The sequence below is a fragment of the Pleurodeles waltl genome, chromosome 6 (assembly GCF_031143425.1).
Source record: "Pleurodeles waltl isolate 20211129_DDA chromosome 6, aPleWal1.hap1.20221129, whole genome shotgun sequence".
Taxonomy (NCBI): domain Eukaryota; kingdom Metazoa; phylum Chordata; class Amphibia; order Caudata; family Salamandridae; genus Pleurodeles; species Pleurodeles waltl.
Window position 1 is genome coordinate 489,950,089 of NC_090445.1, and position 9,568 is coordinate 489,959,656.

General features: G+C 40.6%; 1 protein-coding gene across 1 annotated transcript in view; it reads right to left on the reverse strand.

Moving 5' to 3' along the window:
- The window catches only part of IRF6 (interferon regulatory factor 6), a 234,516-nt gene extending 228,100 nt beyond the window's left edge, over positions 1-6,416 (reverse strand). Inside the window, exon 1 of the mRNA XM_069238638.1 lies at positions 6,290-6,416. The gene's annotated coding sequence lies outside the window, so the exon portion shown is untranslated. The remainder of the gene's footprint in view (positions 1-6,289) is intronic.
- Positions 6,417-9,568: the final 3,152 nt, after the last annotated feature.

Consider the following 9,568-nt stretch of genomic DNA (forward strand, 5'->3'; position numbering starts at 1 on the left):
TACAACTCTGTGGCCAGGTAGAGATTTGATTCCTACAGAGGTCAGTCCTGGAGACCATACGGGCATTACATTAATATGTTAGAGGTTTTTTGTTCTTTTTGACTTTAAAGGGAGAGTTCCAAAGGAAACATTTTTGTTGTAGAAAAAGGAAAAGCCATTTTGGGGTGGCCGTATCAGGGGAATCTTGGAATAAGATTGAATACACCAGCTGTGTTATCTGTGTATCCTGTAGATTTGGATAGTGTGCTCAATGAGGAACTAAGGGAGTACAAGGGTTTTAAAACCACAAAATTGTCAAGGAGAGTGCTATTCCTGTTAAGCATAAAATAAGGAATGTTCTGATCACTTATAGAGATAGTCTTAAAGCATTACTGAAGGACCTATGTGATCGGAACATCATTGAGACAATCAAGTCTTCTCCTTTGGTCTCTCCTATTGTGATATTTATGAGCTCTTCTGGAGACCTCAGATTGCGTGTGGACCATCACAATGTTAATGAAGCTGTGTGGGTTGATCAACATCCTTTGCCGAATATTTATCAACTTGTTTCCACTGTTGCTGTTACTCATGTTTTCATAACTTTAGAGACTTAACTAGCACGTATCATCAAGCAGTGTTACAGGAAGATACAAAATGTAGTACCAATGTTATTACACCAGAAGGTTTATTTTAGTATAAGCGCATGCTGTTAGGGTTTGCCAAGGTAGCAGTTGTGTTCCAGAGAATTATGAAGGAGATTCTTGAGAGCATAAATGGAGCTGTCGGTTTCCAAGATTACATTTTAGTCTTTAGGAAGAAAAAGGAGGCTTATATCGAAAAAAATTGGGAAGTTTTGGAAGTCTTGTACAAGAAAGGGTTAGCACTCCTTATAGATATGTGTTATTTTGCAAATGACAAAGAAGAGAATTTATGACATTGGATTTCATCAGAAGAAATTACACCCAAGGATGCTAATGTTAGAGCAATTCACAATGCACCTGCACAATAATGTAAGGAGCAAATGTCTTCTTTCTTAGGATTCATTGAATTTTAGTCTATGTTTGTGCAAAATTATGCTTCTAAATTTGGGTAGTCAAGAAAAACTTTGAAGAGGAATGCTAAATTTGAATTAGATGCTAATCAAGAGGAAGATTTTAATTATTTTAAGGAGGAAATTATAAGTGCACCTTATTTAAAACCTTTGAAAACAAAATTAGGATTGCATAATTCTGTGGATGCGAGTGTGGTTAGTATGGGAGGTGTTTTGATAGAAAGAAGGAATGTGTGGTTGGCTTATGCTTCTAGAAAATTCAGAGAAACTGAACGTAACTATTCTGTTATTGAGAGAGAGGTTTTGGCTTGCAGTTGGGCTTCTGAGCACTTCAGAACTTATGTTTGGGGCACAGGTTATACCATCAGGACAGATCATAAACCTCAAGTGAATATATTATTCTCCTAGGGGCGGGGGATTGACTCCAATGTTGAGTAGGTTAGCCAGTAAGCTAGAGGTTTTCAGGTACCCAATGGCAAGAACGTGCATGCTGATTGCATGTCCAGAAGGTCAAGTCAGGATTTTTCATCTAATTCTGGCAGAGGGAGAATGCAAAATGGAGGTTGTGTTTACTTTTGAGGATGTAAATAGGGTATTGGAACTGATGTGAGAGGTAGAAATAAGTGGTGATGCTGTATTGAAAGTATGGAGTTTTGTTCTAATAGTTTCCCGGGAGAGAAGAAATGAAAAGGAGAAATATTTTTTTTCCAAAGCAAAAGATGAATTAAGCATTTTAAATGGTACTGCTTCAAGGAGTGATAGGAGTGTCTCTCTTGTTGGCCTCAGGAAAGGAATTTTTGGTTTGTGCCATGAAGGTCATCTTGGAATGTTGTCCACCAAAAGATGGGTGAGAGAATTGTACTGATGGACATTTATGGATGCTATTATTGACAACTGGGTTAGATGTTGTTGCCCTTATATGGATAGTAACAAAACTACCAAGCCCATCAATGCGGAATTTTGTCATGTAGTCCTGTGACAGAAGCATTTAGGATTGTTCTTATTGATTATTTTTCTAAATGGCCAGAGGTCAGGATGGTGGAAAGTTGAAACTTAGAACATCGTAGAATTTTGAGATTATGTTTTTTTCTTAGGAAGCTATTGCTGAAAGTTTTATATCTGACAATGGTACTCAATTTACGAGTGAATGATTTCAGAACTTTTTGGGGAACCCAGGGTTCGAACACAAGATGATTTATATTTCTAATCCTGAAGCAAATGGACAAGTGGGGAGGTTCAACAAGTTAATCAAGGAATCTAATCAAATCGCTTGTATTTCGGGGATGGAGTGGAGGAGAAGTCTGCAGTCCATGCTGTTGGCTTATTGCACCACTGTTCATCCTCGACTAATAGTATTCCTTTTCAACTTTTACAGAAGTGTATTACTGGTTCAAGAACGTGTGCTTAGTGGTTAAAGAAGCATAAAGCCAAATAAGTAGTTCTGGGTTTAGAAAGCATGTAGAAAGTCGAGGAGAAAAACGAAATACAAGATGGATTCTAGTAGAGGTCGTCTGTAGAGAGTAAAAATCTAGGTTGGCCAAATGGTCAGAATGAAGGAAACAAGGAGCACCAGAAAGGGGTTTCCACAGTGGACACTTACGCAGAAAGTTATTCAGGTTTTCAAGAGAGCAGTGAGAGTTGAAGGTGGGAAGATGTGGAATGTAAGAAAAGTATCTTTATGGTGTGGTGAAGCATTTCCAAACAATGCTGGGGTTGAGGATGCTGATTTTCCTGGAACAACTTCTAACATTGAAAGGTTAGTTGCTCCTTAAAGGTTACCTAACAATGTTCCTGTTTGTATTCCTCATTCTGTTCCTGGGGAAATGCGGTAAGATATAGTGTACGTAGTAAGTACTGTCCTAGGGGAAAAAAATAAAAATTCGATGGTTTTGTGTTGCAGTTGGGTTGAGACCACAGGATCAAACAGTGAGTTCAAATTCAGTTCTAATTAGTTGTTTTTATTTATTTTTTTGTCAAAATAAGGAAGGTGTGTTATATTTTAGCAAGTGAGAATGTGGCAGAGTGTATAATGTTGTGGGTGTCATGGAATGCTGTATGGCATGTGGAATGCTGGACTGGAGAAACTGGCATCGGTAAGTCAGTGTGAAAGGCTGCAGTAGCGTTTTTACCATATGCTTGATAAGTAATTTTTTGGTTGTACCATTTGTTGGTGAATTAAACTACCTTTGAACCAGAGTGGTGTTTTGCATCTTCTTTCCCATACAAACTTTAACCAATACCATATATTATCACTTCGGCATGGATTGAATGTGAGGTACATGGAGGGAGACGCTCCTAAACCAAATAGCCACGTCACCACTGTGCACTCTAAACACTTCATGCTTACTACACCATTGTCGACAAGGGCAAATTTTAAGAATGTAAAAGGTGCAATTGTTAAGAAAAATTCTTGGAGGTGCTTGCATAGTAAGTGACCACAAAGGAAGCGATAATACAAGATACACTGGCCCTTGGAATGTCTCGGGCGAAATAATAATCAAATGTGATCAAGGATATTGTAGGAAGCAGTCTACCAGGAAAATAGCTTGTATCAAATGAAGCACTAAAACTGCGTGTTGCATGCAGCCTCGAACAGCCATGAACCTCTATTACAACGGAATGGGGACAATGGATAGAAACGGCCAATCTGACTTCGATACTCAACGGAATATCTCCAATGAATTCCTGCATTTTAAATACGACTTTGGAATACGTAGAAGTACAGTTATTTTCCAAGCACCTAGGTGCACATGTGGCTGAACAGTTGGATACATTTGGTAATAACTACACGAAATTATTATTTTCTTCAATGGAGATAACATAAGAGTAGCCTCTTCACTTTATGAATTGCACGGTTGTTACAATCTTTTGCTTGGACATTTGAAGCCCCACCACCCACCCTCTCTGTAATAGTACTCTGTAAATAATGTTCTCTTTTGGCGTGCATGCAATCCGATGGGGCAATCTTATGTTATTTAAGCACACAGTGAAAGAAGTGGCACCCTTGTAATGTGTTTAAATACTTGCATGGGAGCGAGGAGGTGGAATCACGCTAGCACGCACTTTTTTAAATGACTAAACTCAACAAGCAATGTTGGATAGAGTTGCTCTCTTCTCTTTAAGTACAAAATGTGAGCCGTCAGGCACTAAAAAACAGCACAATGGTCGACTTAGTGCATAGGAGTAAAATCATAAAACTAACAGACAGAATCGTGTAATACGAGCAACCATTCTATGCATTTCCCAGGTGCTAAAAGAAGTGGATGTCTTTCACAGTTCACATTCATAAAATGGGCGTGACATCATCAACACCACTCCTTCTCAGTATCTCAATACAAGACCCAGACTACTTGCAACGCACCAACTCATACGACAAAAAGTACTGTGCGTTAGTAAAGCACACGCATCTCTGCTTCTAATGAAATAATTGAGTCTTTCAAACGGGGCGACTGTCTTGACATTGAGTTTTTCGATATGGAATTCAATGCCTTAGTTTATCGTTTGAAAAGCAAAATTTCGCATATTTATCGATTCCGACCAACGTTTCGGTTACCAAGTAAATTAGTTTCCTTTGTCAATTACTGATTAGCTCCTCCTACTGCGCACTTAAGAAATAGGCTCTGGCAGAGTGCAGTTTAGAGGGTGGGACAATGATAAAATGTAAACTACGCCTCCAAGGTAAGAGAAATGTGGGTTTTTTTCCAAGGTGAAGTTAGTTATCACAAGTACCACATCGCATCGCCCACAGAAGTGGTTTAGACCAAAAGTAAGTGAGCTCAAAAATGTCAGGGGAAGGGCATATAGAATTAACGTACCAAATAATTAATTACAAAACTGCAGACTATGCAGGTTCCAGGTGGAAACAGTACTTGGTAAGAAGAGAACTATGTTTACATGGTGGCTCTGGTTGGTCATCACGTTTATAGCCCAATGGAATGTGATTCTCTTGCATTCCCTCGCTTTGATTCACGGCCCTCGTAAATTCGACATGCACAAGCATGCAAACACTTAAAAGTTAAACATATGCCACCAACAAATCATGAATTATTTAGGTTCTCTTGCATTGCCAATACTTTTATACTTTCCAAAACCATAACTCACAGACCACTGACATGAAAGCAAACACGTTTCAAAAATGTATGGCTTGCTTAGATAACAATTTCCTGTGAAACCCTTACATGATAGCATGAAACAGGCAGCACAAACACCACAGCCAGTGGCGTAACAAAGCCCTCCGGGGTGCGGGGACCCCGATCTCCCACATAAAGACAGCGTATAAACATGGTTAAAATGACATCAAAACCCCTAAAGACTTCCTCAACCGAAATCATGCAATTGACAAATTATCATTGTACTGGAGGTATCACATAAGCACATGGGGCAGACAGAGCATGCTTAAACGTGTTGACTTCATTTAACCCATTATTTTAAACACTGACGTACTTCAGTTGTAGGTTCTATATTTTGTCGTTTAAGTTTGCTTTTTTGTCAATTTCCACTTTAGAAATTATCCGTTGGTATTGTCCACACAGACCGAACATCGAAAACAAAAAAAAACTAGGATATCTGCCTAATTATTGTTAAAAGTACTCTTAAAGCTTCACGCCTCTTTCCGATGAACCAACACAAGCGATTATGTCTCACTCGTTGGAGTGCCACACCTGCCCAAGACGATCTATTGACGCATGTTTTATTCCAAATATGCAACTGAATCACACAGAAACGGGATGACATTCCAACACAAGTTTGTCAGACTCCCGTGGATACAATCGGTTCTGCTGGAAAATGCCAGGAATGTAAGCAACATTAAGCGGTCGAACGGCGACATGCATGTTCGAGCTGTACAAAAACAACAATTCACATAAAACTAAATCCCCTGCACTACGCCAGACCCAGACTGCCCGGTATTCGGCTCCATTATTATGGGGAGTTAAGACTGTGACACTTATACTCTCCCTCCTGTTTCTGAATATTGCATGAAGTTACATGGAAGGAGGGTGTGCAGCGATAGACGTTGCCCTGCACACCGTGATATACTACCCAATCCCTTTCTGGGTTACACTGTCCTTCCAGAGACTACCTCGGAATGCGTGAAGACGTTAACTTTAAGGAGACGCCCAAACACTTTCAAGAAAGTTAACGGGCAATTAAGATGAGAACTGAAGTAATACAAACATTTCCCCTTGAAATAAAGATTGGGATGGGCTGCAGGAGACTCTCGTGGACAGGTGTTCGTAAAGGTGGGCAGGTGATACTCACTGTGGTTCCTCTAGCGCTGCTCTAATTCTATGCTCCTGCGGTGGGATACTTGCTCCCACTCCTATTCCCTCGTCTTCCTTCGCTTCCTGCTGCCGCTGCCTCCTGGAGGTGCCAGGTCGGAAATTACTAAAAACGAGCACAACCCACTTTGAAAAGAAGCCCAAACCAGGACAGGTGCTACTAAGAGAAGCCCAAAAGAAGCCCAATTCCGACGATCTCGAAAAGGGTTTAAAAAGAAAGATAAATAACTTTAAAAGCCATGTATTGCAGAAAAGATGAAAAATAAAATAGACTTTAACCCCTTCGCTTCCAGACCTTTTCCCCCTCAGGTGCCAAGCCTTTTTTTTGGCTATCTGGGGGTAGTTTGCGCTTAGTCATTCATAACTTTTTCTCCACATAAGCTACCCATGCCAAATTTGCGTCTTTTTTCCCCCAATATCCAAGGGATTCTATAGGTACCCAGACTTTGTGGGTTGCCCTGAAGAAGACCAAGAAATTAGCCAAAATACAGCGAAAATTTTGTTTTTTACAAAAATATGGGGAAAAAGGGCTGCAGAAGAAGGCTTGTGATTTTCCCTGAAAATGGCATCAACACAGGGTTTGTGGTGGTAAAATCACCATCTTTCCAGCTTTCAGGAACACGCAGAGTTGAATTTGAAAACCCCATTTTTCAACACAATTTTGACATTTTACTGGGACATACTCCATTTTTACTATTTTTTGTGCTTTCAGCCTCCTTACAGTTAGTGGCAGAAATGGGTGAGAAACCAATGCTCGGTCCCAGAAAGCTAAACATTTCTGAAAAGTAGACAAAATTCTGAATTCAGCAAGGGGTTATTCGTGTAGATCCTACAAGTCTTTCCTACAGAAAATAACAGCTGAAATAAAAGAATATTGAAATTGAGGTGAAAAAACAGCCATTTTTTCTCCACGTTTTACTCTGTAACTTTTTCCTGCAATGTCAGATTTTTGAAAGCAATATACCGTTACGTCTGCTGGACTCTTCTGGTTGTGGGGATATATAGGGCTTGTAGGTTTATCAAGAACCCTAGGTACCCAGAGCCAATAAATGAGCTGCACCCTGCAATGGGTTTTCATTTTATACCAGGGATACAGCAATTAATTTGCTGAAATCTAAAAAGTGAAAAATAGGTATCAAGAAAACCTTTCTATTTCCCAAATGGGCGCAAGATAAGGTGTTGAGAAGCAGTGGTCATTTGCACATTTCTGAATTCCAGGGTGCCAATACTGCCATGTGAATTACAGGGCATTTCTCAAATAGATGTCTTTTTTACACACTGTCTTACATTTGGAAGGAAAAAATGTTGAGATAGACAAGGGGCAATAACACTTGTTTTACTATTCTGTGTCCCCCCAGGTCTCCTGATAAAATTGGCACCTCAACTGCGTGGTTAGGCCTATTGCTCGCAGCAGGAAACACAAAATGGACACATCACATTTTTACATTGAAATCTTACATGTTTTTGGAAAGTGCCTAGCTGTAGATTTTGGTATACAACAAAACTGGTCAAAAAGGCTGGGATAAATTATCCAATTTCTGAAAAAAGTGTGATTAATACTCTCTTCGAGAATAATTTCTTAACAGAATTTATTTAAGCATTTTGAAACAGGACGAAGCACAAACACATTGAAAATTAACTCTAAAAAGACGGGATGTCCTAATTATTCCGAAGCATAGCACAAACACTACAAGTAAACAAGACATCAACAATTCAAGAACACATAATGAGAAATCAAAAAAGAGAAATACATCATCTGGAGAATGTCCCAAATTAATTTCCTCACAAAGAGGTAGTGGTTACGAAGATCACTTATGGTCGTAATCCACTCAAATGCGATGGTTGTGGATTCCTGTATCCGCAAATGCCGGACACCTATCAATTTCATATTAGGGTTCCTTGCAATGTGTGGTGTAATTCTGGAGGGATAAATACGTTTTATACCCAACCTCGCTGAGATCCACAAAGTGTCGACGGTTTTCGACCCCTCCAATCTGGGCCTTATCAGGACTACTAAAGGACAATACTTGGCTGGTCTTCAAGCTTATCCGGGCCCTGGGTCTTCTCGTCCTAAGGAAGTAGTGTGCTAAATGCAGAGGAAAGTCCTTTGATCGGCCGCATAGCTGAACACATGCAGCGTCCACCCGGCACAGGAGGCAATTCTCCTTTCGATTGCGGAGTGTCGAGACCGGCAGGCGGTGGTGAAAAACTACCATGCCTACCTGTAAATTTTGGCCTCTAGCTCAGCGAGCACCTAGGGAAACCTAGAAAACCTGCGCATTTTTGAAAACTAGACACCTAGGGGAATCCAAGATGGGGCGACTTGTGGGGCTCTGACTAGGTTCTGTTACCCAGAATCCTTTGCAAACCTCAAAATTTGGCCCAAAAAACACTTTTTCCTCTCATTTCGGTGACAGAAAGTTCTGGAATCCGAGAGGAGCCACAAATTTCCTTCCACCCAGTGTTCCCCCAAGTCTCCCAATAAAAATGGTACCTCACTTGTGTGGATAGGCCTAGCGCCTGTGAAAGGAAATGCCCCAAAACACAACGTGGACACTTCACATTTTCACAACGAAAACAGAGCTGTTTTTCACAAAGTGCCTAGCTGTGGATTTTGGCCTCTATCTCAGCCGGCACCTGGGGAAACACAGCAAACCTGCACATTTTGAAAACTAGACACCTAGGGGAATCGAAGATGGGGTGAGTTGTGGGGCTCTGACCAGGTTCTCTTAACCAGAATCCTTTGCAAACCTCAAAATTTGGCCCAAAAAACACTTTTTCCTCTAATTTCGGTGACCGAAAGTTCTGGAATCTGAGAGGAGCCACACATTTCCTTCCACCCAGCGTTCCTCCAAGTCTCCCGATAAAAAGGGTACCTTACTTGTGTGGGTAGACCTAGCGCCCGCAAAAGGAAATGCCTCAAAACTCAACATAGACACATCACATTTTCACAAAGAAAACAGAGCTGTTTTTTACAAAGTGCCTAGCTGTGGATTTTGGCCTCTAGCTCAGCCGGCACCTGGGGAAACCTAGCAAACATGAGCATTTTTGAAAACTAGACACCTAGGGGATTCCAGGATGGGGTGACTTGTGGGGCTCTGACCAGGTTCTGTTACCCAGAATCCTTTGCAAACCTCAAAATATGGCCAAAAAAACACTTTTTCCTCTCATTTCAGTGACCGAAAGTTCTGGAATCCAAGAGGAGCCACAAATTTCCTTCCACCCAGCGTTCCCCTAAGTCTCCCGTTAAAAATGGTAC